The sequence below is a fragment of the Coregonus clupeaformis genome, unplaced genomic scaffold, assembly GCF_020615455.1.
Source record: "Coregonus clupeaformis isolate EN_2021a unplaced genomic scaffold, ASM2061545v1 scaf3069, whole genome shotgun sequence".
NCBI lineage: Eukaryota > Metazoa > Chordata > Actinopteri > Salmoniformes > Salmonidae > Coregonus > Coregonus clupeaformis.
The window spans coordinates 798-17,158 of record NW_025536523.1 but is presented as its reverse complement, the minus strand read 5'-3'; the positions used below and the strand labels follow the sequence as shown (position 1 = coordinate 17,158).

Below are 16,361 nucleotides of genomic sequence, written 5' to 3'. Positions count from 1 at the left end.
GAACTAGCGTAGCTATAGCAGCATGCTATCGATGTGTCAGTGTAGCCTCGGCATACCCTAGTTCTGCTAGCCGATAGGAAATGCTACAGCAGCGGGGCGAGACTTTGGCTCTTCAGCCTGCGTTAGCCTAGTAGAAGGTTATCGAACCTAAAACATGTCTGAGATTCTGGTTGTTGTAATAAAGAGCTTATCAAACTGTAGGCTTTGCCTTCCGAATTATAGCTTGGTCAAAATGTTCTTGTACTTTCATTATGCAATATTTTCGACTTCATGCTAGCGATATATGTTTGAGAATAATCTTTGAAAATGTTTATTTTGCAATAGAATAATAATGTGCCGTAATGTTTACTTTTATCATTGTGTTGCTTACATGTCTTTTTGTTTCAGGACAGAAAGAAAACCATGTCAACTCAGCCTCTCATCAGATCGAAGCAGACAGAGAAATCAATCAATGGAATATCCACACATGTTGTTTGCACAGAATTCAGCAACTACATATTTATAGTTCTCACACAAGTATGGAAAGATTGGCACTTTAGTATCAGTCACACCTGACTCCAGATCAGGTGATATCAGCACTCCCATGTTCACCACCAAAGTATTGCTGGGAAAAGAAGAGGTAAGCAGCTAGACACCACTAGAATTGTTCATAATATTAGTAACATTGTATTGCTGTAGGTGACTGTACTATGAGTATGTGGCTGGCTACACTCTTCCTCACACACTGTCTTGTTTTATTTCTCTCTGCAGGCATTGACACACGTCTGTGCCAAAAAACTTGGCAACATTTGTGTCACAAGAGGCAGGCAACAGGCCTGTTCTACTGGGGTTGGCACTCAAGGACAGTTCCATAGAAGCAATAAAGGCCATGAAAGATGTCATCAAAAGTTGTCAAGTCTGGTAACTACTGGTTCAGGGATGGAGAAACAGAATGGCCTACCTGGAAAGACAATAAAAAAAAAAAGGCTTAATGCACTTAACAACTATGTTTTGCTCTGAATGTTTTTCCATCCTTTTAAAACTGTTATTTTGTTATCTGTTGTTACATTGTAGCATGAACTGTAAATGTGGGAATAAATATGTCATATAAATGTGAAGTTTATGCATTATAAATGCCCATGGAATTTTGGGGATTGAGTGAAAGCCAGTAGCCACAAACTGATTCGGTTTGAGACAACCATCTTTATTTTAAAGCCACACTGAATACCATCAGAGTGCATAACTAACACAAATGTAAAGAAAGGAGCAAATACATCCCATTCCCATAAAATTTTCACATGCAATATAGCATTTAATTTATTGCTATGATATAGGGCCAATGAGATACAGTGGGGGTCTGTAATAAAGCCCCTTGTGGAGAAAAACTCATTCTGATTGGCTGGGCCTGACTCCCCAGTGGGTGGGCCTATGCCCTCCAAGGCCCACCCATGGCTGCACCCCTGTCCAGTCATGTGAAATCCATAAATTAGAGCCTACTACATTTATTTAAATGGACTGATTTACATTCCTTATATGAACTGTAACTCAGTAAAATCTTTGAAATTGTTGCATATTGCGTTTATATTTTTGTTCAGTATATATACAATGTTTATTTGGCCATATAATTTATACTTACACAATTTATTTGACTTGGTTGACTTATTTCAATGTTTGTACTAGGCCTCACTTATTACACACACACAACTAGATTGACATGCAAAGGTGTATAGGCTACTAGGCCTATAGTTATGTCACATGACGATGACTACATCTAGGATCACATTTCGACGTGCTTCTACAGTCCATGCTCCACCTGAGTGTTTACCTGGGGTATATTCATTACGTCTGGCAACGGAAACAGTTTACCGTTTAATAATTTAACAGAAGCAAACAGAGCGAACGGAACGAAACGGGGAGGAGCTACCTGAATTTGTCCAACTGAAACTCGTTTTCGTTGAAAAACGTTTTCATTTGGCTTAAACGGTTTCTGTTGCGACGAAACATTTTGCAACAGAATCAGCGCAATGAATAAATCCCTGAAGTTGCAGTTTAGTGAGAAGGAGCAATAGTCCAGAGAGGATATATTCGGTATTATCTGTGTCGCTTTTATTAAAACATAGGCCTACATCCTCGTTTATTCCAATAACCTACACTGTCAGTTCACCCTTCACCGGCTGTGTGGACTTCGACCTCGCATTACACCTGTCTTCACAACAAGGAAGTATAGAATCCTCCGTTCGTACCTTTTGAAAGGAAGCCATTTCTGATAGCAAGCTCACTGGTAATGGTATTCGATAACATAAGCTAAATCGTCTTTATTTCTATTAATTGTTACAGTCCAAATGTATTTTTGAGAAAGGTCACGTTTGATTTGAAGTCAAATGTGGATATACCAGTAACGTTAGGTCAAGGCCATCGAGTCTACAGACAGCTAAGCAAGGTAAGTTTCAGTATTTTACCTATGTAGCCTACATAAAACGAAGTAATTACAAATATTTGTTTGGACAAAATGTGTGTAGGCTATGACTTGCCCATACAGCAGGTTGCTCAGACAGATTATAAAGGCTGTGGATGTTTTGTTCTTGATCATTCACACAGGCCTACCACAGGGATCATCAACTACTGTAGATTCAGCCGCGGGACGATTTTTTCTTGAGCGGATGGTCAGGGGCCGGAACATAATTACAAATAATTTGTAGATAACAAATTGACCACAAGACGCCTAAAATATAATCATTTCAACTCTTGCCCACATTTGTATACGATCAAATATATATCTTTATTATGCGTGGGAATACTTTGCTTAATAGAAGGAATTTTAAGTGATGTATACATTTACTTTTGATACTTAAGTATAGTTTAGCAATTACATGTATTTTAAAAACCAAATACTTTTAGACTTTTACTCAAGTAGTATTTTACTGGGTGACTTCCACTTTTACTTGAGTCATTTTCTTTTAAGGTATCTTTACTTTTACTCAAGTATGATAATTGCGTACTTTTTCCACCACTGAGCAGCCGCTGGCCAAATTATTTTATTTTCTGAGATCTGCCTTCGGAATGTATTCAGACCACTTGACCTTTTCCACATTTTGTTACTTTACAGCCTTATTCTAAAATTGATTATAATTGTTTTATTCCCCTCATCAATCTACACATGATACCCCATAATGACAAAGCAAAAACAGGTTTTTAGAAATGTTAGTACATTTATAAAAAATTAAGTATACATAACTATTCAGACCCTTTACGCAGTACTTTACCATTACACAGTACTTTGTTGAAGCACCTTTGGCAGCGATTACAGCCTAGAGTCTTCTTGGGTATGACGCTACAAGCTTGGCACACCTGTATTTGGGGAGTTTCTCCCATTCTTCTCTGCAGATCCTCTCAAGCTCTGTCAGGTTGGATGGGGAGTGTTGCTGCACAGCTATTTTCAGGTCTCTCCAGAGATGTTTGATCGGGTTCAAGTCCGGGCTCCGGCTGGGCCGCTCAAGGACATTCAGAGACTTGTCCCGAAGCCACTCCTGCGTTGTCTTGGCTGTCTTTTTAGGGTCGTTGTCCTGTGGGGAAGGTGAACCTTCGACCCAGTCTGAGGTCCTGAGTGCTCTGGAGCAGGTTTTCATCAAGTATCTCTCTGTACTTTGCTCCGTTCATCTTTCCCTTGATCCTAACTAGTCTCCCAGTCCCTGCAACTGAAAAACATCCCCACAGCATGATGCTGCCACCACCGTGCTTCACCGTAGGGATGGTGCCAGGTTTCCTCCAGACTTGGCGCTTGGTGTTCAGGCCAAATAGTTCAATCTTGGTTTCATCAGACCAGAAAATCTTGTTTCTTATGGTCTGAGAGTCTTTGGTGCCTTTTGGGAAACTCCAAGCGGGCTGTCATGTGCCTTTACTGAGGAGTGGCTTCCGTCTGGCCACTCTACCATAAAGGCCTGATTGGTGCAGTGCTGCAGAGATGGTTGTCTTTCTGGAAGGTTCTCCCATCTCCACAGAGGAACTCTGGAGCTCTATCAGAGTGACCATCGGGTTCTTTGTCACCTCCCTGAATCAAGGCCCTTCTCCCCCAATTGCGCAGTTTGGCCGGGCGGCCTGCTCTAGGAAGAGTCTTGGTGGTTCCAAACTTCTTCCATTTAAGAATGATGGAGGCCACTGTGTTCTTGGGGACCTTCAATGCTGCAGACATTTTTTGGTACCCTTCCCCAGATCTGTGCCCTCAACACAATCCTGTCTCTGGAGCTCTACGGACAATTCCTTTTGACCTCATGGCTTGGTTTTTGCACTGACATGCACTGTCAACTGTGGGACCTCACATAGACCGGTGTGTGCCTTTCCAAATAATGTCAAATCAATTGAATTTACCACAGGTGGACTCCAATCAAGTTGTAGAAACATCTCAAGGATGAACAATGGAAACAGGATGCACCTGGGCTCAATTTCGAGTCTCATAGCAAAGGGTCTGAATACTTATGTAAATAAGGTATTTCTGTTTTTTAATTTTTTATAAATGTGCAAAAATTTCTATAAATCTGTTTTGCCTTTGTCATTATGGGGTATTGTGTGGATTGATGAGGATTTTGATTTTATTTAATACATTTTAGAATAAGCCTGTAACGTAAAAAAATTTGGGAAAAGTGAAGGGTCTGAATATTTTCCGAAGGCACTCTGTCTACACTGAAGAAAAATATAACGCAACATGCAACAATTTCAGTTCATAAAGGAAATCAGTCAGTTGAAATAAATTCATTAGGCCCCTAATCTATTGATTTCACATGACTGTGAGTACAGATACGCATCTGTTGGTCACAGATACAGTGGGGAGAACATGTATTTGATATACTGCCGATTTTGCAGGTTTTTCCTACTTACAAAGCATGTAGAGGTCTGTCATTTTTATCATAGGTACACTTAAACTGTGAGAGACGGAATCTAAAACAAAATCCAGAAAATCACATTGTATGATTTTAAAGTAATTAATTTGCATTTTATTGCATGACATAAGTATTTGATACATCAGAAAAGCAGAACTTAATATTTGGTACAGAAACCTTTGTTTGCAATTACAGAGATCATACGTTTCCTGTAGGTCTTGACCAGGTTTGCACATACTGCAGCAGGGATTTTGGCCCACTCCTCCACACAGACCTTCTCCAGATCCTTCTTGTTTCGGGGCTGTCGCTGGGCAATAGACTTTCAGCTCCCTCCAAAGATTTTCTATTGGGTTCAGGTCTGGAGACTGCCTAGGCCACTCCAGGACCTTGAGATGCGTCTTACGGAGCCACTCCTTAGTTGCCCTGGCTGTGTGTTTCGGGTCGTTGTCATGCTGGAAGACCCAGCCACGACCCATCTTCAATGCTCTTACTGAGGGAAGGAGGTTGTTGGCCAAGATCTCGCGATACATGGCCCCATCCATCCTCCCCTCAATATGGTGCAGTCGTCCTGTCCTCTTTGCAGAAAAGTATCCCCAAAGAATGATGTTTCCACCTCCATGCTTCACGGTTGGGATGGTGTTCTTGGGGTTGTACTCATCCTTCTTCTTCCTCCAAACACGGCGAGTGGAGTTTAGACCAAAAAGTTATATTTTTGTCTCATCAGACCACATGACCTTCTCCCATTCCTCCTCTGGATCATCCAGATGGTAATTGGCAAACTTCAGACGGGCCTGGACATGCGCTGGTTTGAGCAGGGGGACCTTGCGTGCGCTGCAGGATTTTAATCCATGACGGCGTAGTGTGTTACTAATGGTTTTCTTTGAGACTGTGGTCCCAGCTCTCTTCAGGTCATTGACCAGGTCCTGCCGTGTAGTTCTGGGCTGATCCCTCACCTTCCTCATGATCATTGATGCCCCACGAGGTGAGATCTTGCATGGAGTCCCAGACCGAGGGTGATTGACCGTCATCTTGAACTTCTTCCATTTTCTAATAATTGCGCCAACAGTTGTTGCCTTCTCACCAAGCTGCTTGCCTATTGTCCTGTAGCCCATCCCAGCCTTGTGCAGGTCTACAATTTTATCACTGATGTCCTTACACAGCTCTCTGGTCTTGGCCATTGTGGAGGGGTTGGAGTCTGTTTGATTGAGTGTGTGGACAGGTGTCTTTTATACAGGTAACGAGTTCAAACAGGTGCAGTTAATACAGGTAATGAGTGGAGAACAGGAGGGCTTCTTAAAGAAAAACTAACAGGTCTGTGAGAGCCGGAATTCTTACTGGTTGGTAGGTGATCAAATACTTATGTCATGCAATAAAATGCAAGTTAATTACTTAAAAATCATACAATATGATTTTCTGGATTTTTGTTTTAGATTCCGTCTCTCACAGTTGAAGTGTACCTATGATAAAAATTACAGACCTCTACATGCTTTGTAAGTAGGAAAACCTGCAAAATCGGCAGTGTATCAAATACTTGTTCTCCCCACTGTACCTTCAACTCTGTGAAGCATTTATTTGGGCTGCAATCTGAGGTGCAGTTAACTCTAATTAATTTATCATCTGCAGCAGCGGTAACTCTGGGTCTTCCTTTCCTGTGGGGTCCTCATGAGAGCCAGTTTCGTCATAGCACTTGATGGTATTTGCGACTGCACTTGAAGAAACGTTCAAAGTTCTTGAAATTTTCCGTATTGACTGACCTTCATGTCTTAAAGTAATGATGGACTGTCATTTCTCTTTGCTTATTTGAGCTGTTCTTGCCATAATATGGACTTGGTCTTTTACCAAATAGGGCTATCTTCTGTTTTACCACCCCTACCTTGTTACAACACAACTGATTGGCTCTAATGCGTTAAGAAGGAAAGAAATTCCACAAATGAACTTTGTTATTTCATAGTTTTGATGTCTTCACTATTATTGTAAAATGTAGAAAATAGTGGAAATAAAGAAAAACCATTGAATGAGTAGGTGTGTCCCAACTTTTGACTGGTGTGTGTGTGTGTGTGTGTGTATGTATGTATATATATATATATATATATATATATATATATATATATATATATATATATATTGTGTTGTGTATATTATAATTATACATTTTTGGGGACATAAGACTGTAAAAACACTCAGCAAATCAGCTCCAAGTGATTAACATTTTGGAAATCTGTTCCAAAGTATTCCCACACATAATAGAGAGATATATGTGATCGTATACAAATGTAAGTAAGGTTTGAAATCATTTATGTGTAAGTCAGAAATTATATCTGTTTGGGCTTCTTGCGGTCAATTTGCAGTCTACAAATTATTTGTAATTATGTTCCGGCCCCCTGACCATCCGCTCAAGAAAAAATAGGCCCGCGGCTGAATCTAGTTGATCCCTGGCCTAGAGCTTCCTCATTTACCTGAACAACACTTTTTTGTTTGTTTCAGATGAACAGCTCGGCAGAGGAAATGGCGATGGACTCGGAAGGCGCCCAAAATGAGTCTCTCATACGTTTCGCATCTCCAATTCTAAACAAGTCAGACATATCCAACATGACAATAATTCAAACAGGGAATGGGACTATTGTGGCATACGATATCTTCTTGAATACAACCGCTGCTCAAGCTCTGTCAGGGATCTTTGTCTGGTCAGCACTGCTCCTCACTTGCCATCAGGTAGGTTACATTATGTCAGTTTTCTGCCTCTGTACTCATTTTGATGTGAATCTAGAAAACAAAATCAGTGCCGAGTAAAAAGCATGGCTCCAGGCGTTGTCAGTATCACTCAGCTTCTAGGCAAACAAATGCAAATATGTAATGGGAGCTAGGAAGGTGTTGTGGGTTGTCTACACCCTTGCCAGAGGGCAAAGACTCTCACTCTCCAGTCAGACAATACATTTTGTTTTGTGTTTTTCACTTCTACATTTGATCCATTATCAGGTGTTGACCAGACCTACTTTCTCCTCACTGTCTCCATCATTGAGAGGCAAGACTGAGTGTGAAAGTTAATTGGCTCCTATCTGTAAAGTGACAGTCTGTACATAGTGTGTTATTGTTTCTTCCTTGTTACTACGTGATCCATTAGTGTTGCTGTTTGCGGGCACTTCCCTTGACCGTGACTACCACTGAAAACAACACAATGCAAACAGAGCCATCATCGATCGAAAGGCTGGTCAGAGCAGTATAATAAGGCCTAAGTACCATGAATATATTCACATTCAGTATAGGCCTACTGAAGGGTGTTTTTTTCTTCAGTTATTGCTATTTACCCTGTATCTTGCTGTAATCCTTCAGTAGAGACAATGGTGAAACTTATCATCAGACTGCCGTTTCATCAACTCCAGAGAGGGTGTACATTTGAATGGCATGCGTTATCAGCAGGGATGTGCAGGTGTTGTCGAGGTCACATTTACAGCGTCGTAATAAAAGGAGAGGATAACTTTTTGCCAGGGGCTATCAGCGGAGGACCCATGTGTTGTGTGTTTTATGCTGCTCAGCAGTGGGGAGCGAGGCGTCTCTTCTCATATTGTGCTGATGAACCGATAAACCTGACTGCTGCTGAGAATGGGTCCATCCAACCTTTAGCAGCTGTATAGACAGGAAGCCCCCAGGAGTCCCACTGTGTTGGCTCTGGTAGGAGATTTAGATGATTATGATATTTCTAGATAGGAATATGATGGTATTATTGTCCCCCTGGGTTCATGTGCTGACCTTTTCTATACGCAGGTTGCAACATTTCTGATACATTTCACATTATCATCAGCTCACACTCTATTACCGAAAATACATCAAGCAGATGTAGGCATACCTCTGGTATAGCAAGCATACCCTTTTTTACTAGATTTAAAATGTCTTATAAAATGGAACATTTTCCTAAAGGGAGTTATACAATTTTTTATTTTTATTTTTTTTCCACAACATGCAAAATGGTCCAATTGGCATTCCATGTAGTCTCCCGTTCTGTCCATCTGTTTAATTCTGAAGTCGTTTTTTTCCCCATCCACTGCCCATCGAAGCAGGCCAGACATTAACATATGTGGCCCGTGAGATAGTTGCATGAGGCAAGCATGCAGGGACATTAAAAACAGCCTTCCCGACAGGATTGGTTTTATTTAGTATTCTGGTGTATCATCAGATTTTCCTCCAGAAGACTGCCTCTGGAGAGTTCTCCTCCTCTCCCATTCTGCATACTAACACTGTATGCTGGTCAATGCTGACCTTAGATGACCCAGTCTGCTTACTGTGTTGCAAGGCACCAGGTGCTACAATACTGTGGAGTGTTACTGATGTTCTCTGACACACTACACTGTTCAGACCTCCACTTCCCTGGGCAGCTTGTCATGGAGAGAGGAGGGTCATAATATCACACTATAGTCAGAGTAATGAGTGGTCCTCTCATTCTGTCTGGGTGTTCTGTATAGAACTGTCATGATCAGTGCACACCCCTCTCACTTTCTCACGGACACTGCTTGGTATACGCGAGACACTCTACTCCATACTCTTTCTCATTCCAACATGGACGTTTGGTGTGTCACAGCTGTCAGGGCCAGGGGCGGGCGGTGGAGTGTTATGAGGTAGAGTTATACGCCCTTCACAGACCAACTGAAATTAGCTGGGGGATGGACTTGGGCTACTGCTCAGCTAAGGCGGGGGGGTATTGAGTCTGAGTCAGGCTAGAGCAGAGTCATTACCCAGGGCACAGCTCTGTCTGTCTGCCTGTCAGCTCAGCATTATGGAGCCTGGAGGACCGCAGTCTTTCTACCAGCTATTCAGGAGAAATGAAGGACATCAGTCTGCAGCCTGCTTCACTTCACTTCTCAGGAGAGCCACATGCATCACGCCCTGGCACTGGCCAGTCTCTAATGTGCCACCTCTAATGGCCATTTAATCATGTTGCATGAGTCTGTGTGAGTGAAGCTGAAGTCAAGAAATGCCAGGGTGCACCACTTGAAATGGATCAAACTGTAATACTCAACTCTGACCATTGCTCGTGTACTGTATATGATGGATGGCTAGATTATGAGCTTTTAGTTTCCATTGGCATTTGCCCCTGAAAATATGTAGTTGATTATGTGCTTCACAAACTTAACTATTTCATGGATGCTCTGAACTTTCCTTCACCCCAAGGCCTTGACTCCAATTCTGAAAAATGTTGGTTCCTAGAATAGGGAATCATGCCACACCATTTAGCATTCAAATACTGCATTATGTTTTAAAATAATTCAGTGAAATTGAAGAGTTTAATCAAATTCAACCGTCTGCGACACAAGTTTTGAAGCAGTGCACCCTCAACTTATTTCTGTTCTCTCTCCCAAGTGTAAAAACGTCCCAGTAACAGATCTGCAGCAGAGTAGATCCTATAACACAGACATTCACTTTTCAGTCAAGCTTTGCCTTGATCAGCGGAAATTCATTCCGCTCACCTTGTTACCCCAATTATGCAGTGTTATCATTCTGGGTTTTCATTTTGACCCTCCTATATCCTTTTTCTTACCTCTCGACCCCCAATCTACAGACACTGCCCTTTTTATATATTTTAGTCAATGCTGTAATGCTGTCCTTCTAAAGCCTGTTGGGCCCTGTGTGATAGCCAAATCGTGCCCTGAGAGGGTTCCAAAGAAGTACCCTTTATTCATAAGAACCCATCTCTTTGAAGCACTGGCCCCTAATACTGCCTGTCAGGTTTAGCTCAGTTATTCATAATTGTTGGTCTGGGGGCTGAAACTGGGATTTGAATACCTCAATGCATTTTTGCCAAGTCAATGCTCTTGTTTGTTTATAAACTGATTATTTCCTTTTCCAGATCTACATACACCTGAGGTCCTACACGGTCCCTAACGAGCAGCCTACATCATTCGCATTCTTTTCATCGTGCCAATCTATGCCTTTGACTCCTGGCTCAGCCTGCTCTTCATCAGCAACGACCAGTACTATGTCTACTTTGACTCCATCCGAGACTGTTATGAAGGTACGGTAAACAAACCACCCCACCCTTCTCCTCCCCCTCACTGTTGCCTCATTTCTCAGCCAGCGCCCTGACAGCGGTTTCCTCTATAAGCACCTGTACAGGCAGCAGCAGTCAGACACCGGGGCGGGTTCTGTCTGGCCAGTAATGACAGTTAGACTGGCGGTAGACCTATTATGAGTTCTGAAAAAACATTTGATGGCTATAAGGAGTGAGGCTAAAACGGACTGACCCAACCTGTTTTTCTCACCTGTCTGTGCTTCCCCTATGAGTAGAGAGGCCCATTTTGTTTATGGTGTTCTGTTTCCAGGGTGTCTCTTTTCCTCTTAGGCTTAGTGGTTTTTGTATTCTATTCTTTGCAAATGGTGGAAAAGGGATGTACTTTTAGTTGAGATCATTATAAATCCAAACTAAGCTAGTTAAGAGTTGTTTTTAATTCAAGCTTAATGGAAATGTTCATCTTCCTCATAGCTATTCTTCACATTGAATTATTAATGTCTCATGAATTGTACTCTGAAACACCTTTCTTTAAAAGTCATGATGTACCGAAGCAAAAAGAAAAGACTGTAGTACTTTACCAATGGCAGAGGTGAATCACATGCAGAATGGATTAAGTGTAATTTCATATATGGAGACATTTTAAACTATTAGTATTTCCATGCATTATTGACAAGATTCATTTAGATTGTTTGAGACAAGTTTGTGATTGGTGGTGGATATTGCTCTTTAAGAACAGGTTAACCGTTTTATTGCATTGAGTCAGCATGGCCAGGGTTAAAGCACTGTGTGAAACTCTGTGCCCCTGATACTTGAGTGTACACCACCTGCATTAGCTTTTTTAAACCCCTCCTGAAATAGCAACTAAGGCTTAGGAAGGATTTTGAGGACAGAGAACCATCCCAAGCCTCTTAGTGGTGGGGAGAAAACATTGATTGGTGAAAAATATGATTCTTGTAAAGTGAAATCCTCTCACAAAAGTATCATTTCAGTTTCCACAGCTTCTAAATTAGGACCTAAGATCTCTACAGTGCTATCATCACAATATGGCCCACAATATTACCTGCGGCACAGAGTGCTCACAGATTTACAAATTATCTTGTAAAATCCATGTTTATCAGGAATTATTTATATGGACAGAACATTCATTTTTACTGAGATTAAATAGTTGGCTCAAGTCACCTCTTAAAGCTGGAATCGGTAGCCCTTTACACTCGTTACCCGTAAACGGGTTAAAAATTGCAGATTTGGGCACTGATAAATGCCTAGATTGGAAGGCATTGACTGTGCAGTAAATGCGATACATGACGTCAGGAGATATGGCTCTGCACTTCACAGTGATGTATGGGTTTTGACTGACAGCTGTGCTGAACTTGAGCACCTCACACGACAAGATGTCACTCCCATCCCTCCTGCTAATTGTGGTCTGAGTGAGGGAAATGCTATAAATTAAGAGGACTCTATGTATTTTGAAAGATGAGAAGTTGAGGATGATAATAAATACCGCTGTGATGTCATACAAGCAAGCACAACACCTGTGAGTCCAAATGTGCACTTCACATTTCCATATCATAAAACTCATGTCATATACAGTATCAACGTTTATGATCACTATGTTTAATGTACAGTTACAAGATGACATGGCGTCGTACCCTGGGTTGTTCTGAACAGAATGAGCTTATGTTTGTCTATTGTGAAGAAAATTCACCGTGGCACACACCCTGAATGCACTCATGACTCCTTTCTATGTGCACCAAAATTATGATCTGTTTCTCTGAATTGCATTGTGAAAGCCTAACACTGTAATATCATATTTTAGAACTTAGCTAGTCATGTTGGCAATAGAACAGGCTTTCAAATGATGTCCACCTGATCCAGATTGCGATTTATAATAGACAATTTTTTGGATTGTGTAAACAACAACAGTAATTATGTGATGGCAGGAGGCAAGGTTGTGTTCCAAGCAAACCAACTACAAGTATGCTTGCTGCTAGTTCCTTAACGGAACAGCTAGGGAGAGCTCAAAAAAAAGTACCTTATAGTTGAAGACTCTTCTTTGAGTCATAAAGTGCATTGAAATGACTTAGGAACTGTGCACACTTTGGAGAGTTGTGTGGGCCAGTTGGAGACACCAGTTATTCCTCTCACTCAATCCCTTGTATTTTTGTCTTTTGTTGCACCTACCCACATTTTCCAGGAATAGTCTTATCATGTTACTGAATGTATCCAGAGTATTTTCAGATTTCGTTATCAACAAATGCAGTGAAAAGTACAGTAAATGTAAAATGCACAAAAATCAATAGTGTAATGTTTGGATTCAGTCTTGTCAGGTGACCTGTTGTGTCCTCACCTTTTGGTGTAATAATTTCTCCATAATCTCCAAACTGTTCCTTTCAATTGCTGCTGTGGTTATGCATATGCATTTCATATTTCTTCTGAAAGAAATGTTGCCCTATCCATATCGGCCAATTCCCATGAGTGTAAAGGGTTAATGGTGGAACAACCACGCCTGTTTGTGATATTACAATCATTTGCATCGCACGATAGAGCAAAATATGTACTGCACATTTTTTTACCATGCTGCACGACACTCCTCAGCTCGGCAACAATAACCAATGGTGGTGGGGCGGTCCAGTGGTGCTGTTTCCCCCTACTGTGGATTCCATCATTAAACGGACTGACCCGTGACGTTGAATTGTTGTTTTTGAAAATGACCCCACTTGCAAAACTAGTATCAGTGTTGTAAATCAACATTCCATCATAATGTACAGGAATGTATGTGAGTAACTTTGTCCTTTCTCTCCATGACAGCATTTGTGATTTACAACTTCCTGAGCCTGTCCTTTGAGTACCTCGGGGGAGAGGAGTGCCATCATGTCCGAGATCCGAGGGAAGTCCATTGAGTGAGTGCTCCCGGGTCCCATCACCCATACCATGGTCTCATACTACATGCTATGCAAGTAGCTTTCAAAAACCCACCCAGAATGTTGGGGATTATCAGTTTTGTATTGCAAGTCTTGCAGTCACCCAGGGTCAGGCTGTAATTTCCTTGAATTAACGTCTTGATCTTGTTTTAAGGTAGTCTGACTTCAATAATAATGCTGTCTTGTATTTTGAACACTAGAATGTTTTCGTTTTAAAAACTTTAAATCTGGTACACATTCAAAGGATACACTTTAGACCACACGTTTTCTATCATTCCCAGGTCGAGCTGTATGTATGGTACCTGCTGCTTAGGTGGAATAAGCTACTCTATTGGCTTTTTAAGATTCTGTAAACAGGTGAGTTTCCATCTCCCTCCTTCTTGCTTGGTTGATGAAAGCATTCTGAAAATATGGAAATAGGAAATTGTGATTTGTTATTTTAATGTCACCTCATTTTTAACTTTTTTTTATCAAGATCGCTCCTCTATTGCGAAATGACAGCCATTATAATTGGCTGTCCACTTTTTGGAGGATAAGGTTGACTGGTTAAAAAGGAAAATAAAAGCAATCTGAGAACAGGTGAAAGCAGCTTTGTAATAAACACAGAGCAATAATATGAGCTGTCAGCTTGAGACTGTCCCCATAGTGTCTTGGGGATGCAGTCTGTGCTCTGAGTCTTACACTGATGGCAATTGGATCTGAAAGGTATGTCCTCAAAACAGTGAATAGACTATGAAATGGAAAAAGATGTCCAGAAAAGGGAGCTGATAAACATTTGGCATGTTCTGGCTGGACTCCCCTACGTGGGAATGGTTTCAAAGCACAACCACTTTGCTGTTCTCTTCCTTCTGGTAGAGAAGAGTTGGAAAGGGATAGAAATATATCTACTCTTGCTCTGTTTGAGACCGACAAGTTGGAGGGAATGGGATCAATAACTGCATTTAGAGATTACCCTGAGTTTCAAGAGGAGAACCTCTAATCCAAAAGCACAGGCCTGTCCTGAAGTTGCTATATCATTTCACATTTAAAGGTCTGCAGGTAGCCAAAGTAAGGAAAATGACTAACCCTTAAAACTCAATAAGAGTGCACCTTAGTGTACTTTTTAACATTAATTAAGACAATACATTGTTTTGGCATTATGTCAATACATGCATATTTTGAAGATTTTAACATAATATGTCATACATGTTGCAAATTGATAGACACACAATCTATTTCCACAAAATGTTCGTTCATTTCATAGATTACTCAGTGTTTGAAGACATACAGTTGGCTACCTTTCAAACCCAATAACCAGCATGAAGTAGTTGTCATCTGCTTCATTGTCCTTGTTTTTGTCTGTGTTAACCATGTCCCATCCTGTATTTATATCATGGTGCCACTCTTCAGTTCTGTGTCGATCAAACCCATCATGGCCGTCGTCACCATCCTCTTGCAGGCCTTTGGCAAATATCATGATGGAGACTTTAAGTGAGCACAACCTTTTCATTCCATTCCATTTCACCCATTCAACTTCCCCTCCAGCGATGCTGGACTTTCTCATTGTGTGTTTTTACATTTCACATGAAAGTAAAATACAGGGGATCTATAGTATAAGATGTCAGCACATTTCTCGCATTAGACATTGATGTTTACGATAAGTATTGAGTAATACATGCTCAATCTTGATGGGAAATTGGAGAAAGTGAATGTACATACTGGTATCCCCACTAATATGACTGTATTGATCTGTTCCCTCTGCAGTGAATGGAGGATCCTCTACATCACCATCATCTACAACATCTCTGTCAGCCTGGCCCTGTCGCTCTCTTCCTCTTCTTCTTCTTTACCAGTGACCTGCTGGAGGCCTTATGAACCCGTTCTCAAATTCCTCACCATCCATCGGTCATCTTTCCTGTCCTTCTGTGAGGGTACGTTGGTCACCCTTTACACCTTGACTTAACCTCAACAGTTTCAAACCCTGATGGGAGGGGGAGTCTACAAAATAAATTATGTGTTACATTAGACTAGAGGAAGTAGCACATGAAGGTTCCTGTTGTCCGCTCATTTGTTGTTCAGGTATGGTGCTGGCCATCCTGGAGCGCTCCGGGGTCATCCCCTAATGCCCTGTTTATCGACCCAGGAGGTGGGGGCTGCACCGTGGCAGCAGTGGCAGAATTTCATCACCTGCATCGAGATGTGTTCTTCGCTAAGCTATCGGCCTCGCCATACCTTCCACCTGCACCGTGTACCAGGAGAAGAAGAACGAACTACCAGGAGCACACGGTAACTGCTCTTCTACACATCCATAGAGAAGGGAGGTATCTGTTGGAGCTGATGAAAGGGTCATTAGGAGGGCTGGGAAGTTCCCAGATACGATATTATCAACCATACTTGGGTGCCGATACGTGTATTATTCGATTCTATAGTATTGCGATTCGATACTGTGATTTTCTGCGATTCGATGTTCCCAACGTATTGCTCACTACTATGTCTGCTGAGAGGGACAAGAGAGAGGCATGAGAAAATAAGTTTTGATCAGTCATGGAAATAAAAAAGTGCTGGCAGAAACAAATGGGCCCCCATTTTAAAAAGAAGATGGAGAAC

General features: G+C 41.5%; 1 pseudogene; it reads left to right on the top strand.

Annotated features, from left to right (window-relative positions):
• Nucleotides 1–2,038: 2,038 nt before the first annotated feature.
• LOC123489614 lies at nt 2,039–16,040 on the top strand (annotated as a pseudogene).
• The last annotated feature ends 321 nt before the right edge of the window (nt 16,041–16,361 follow it).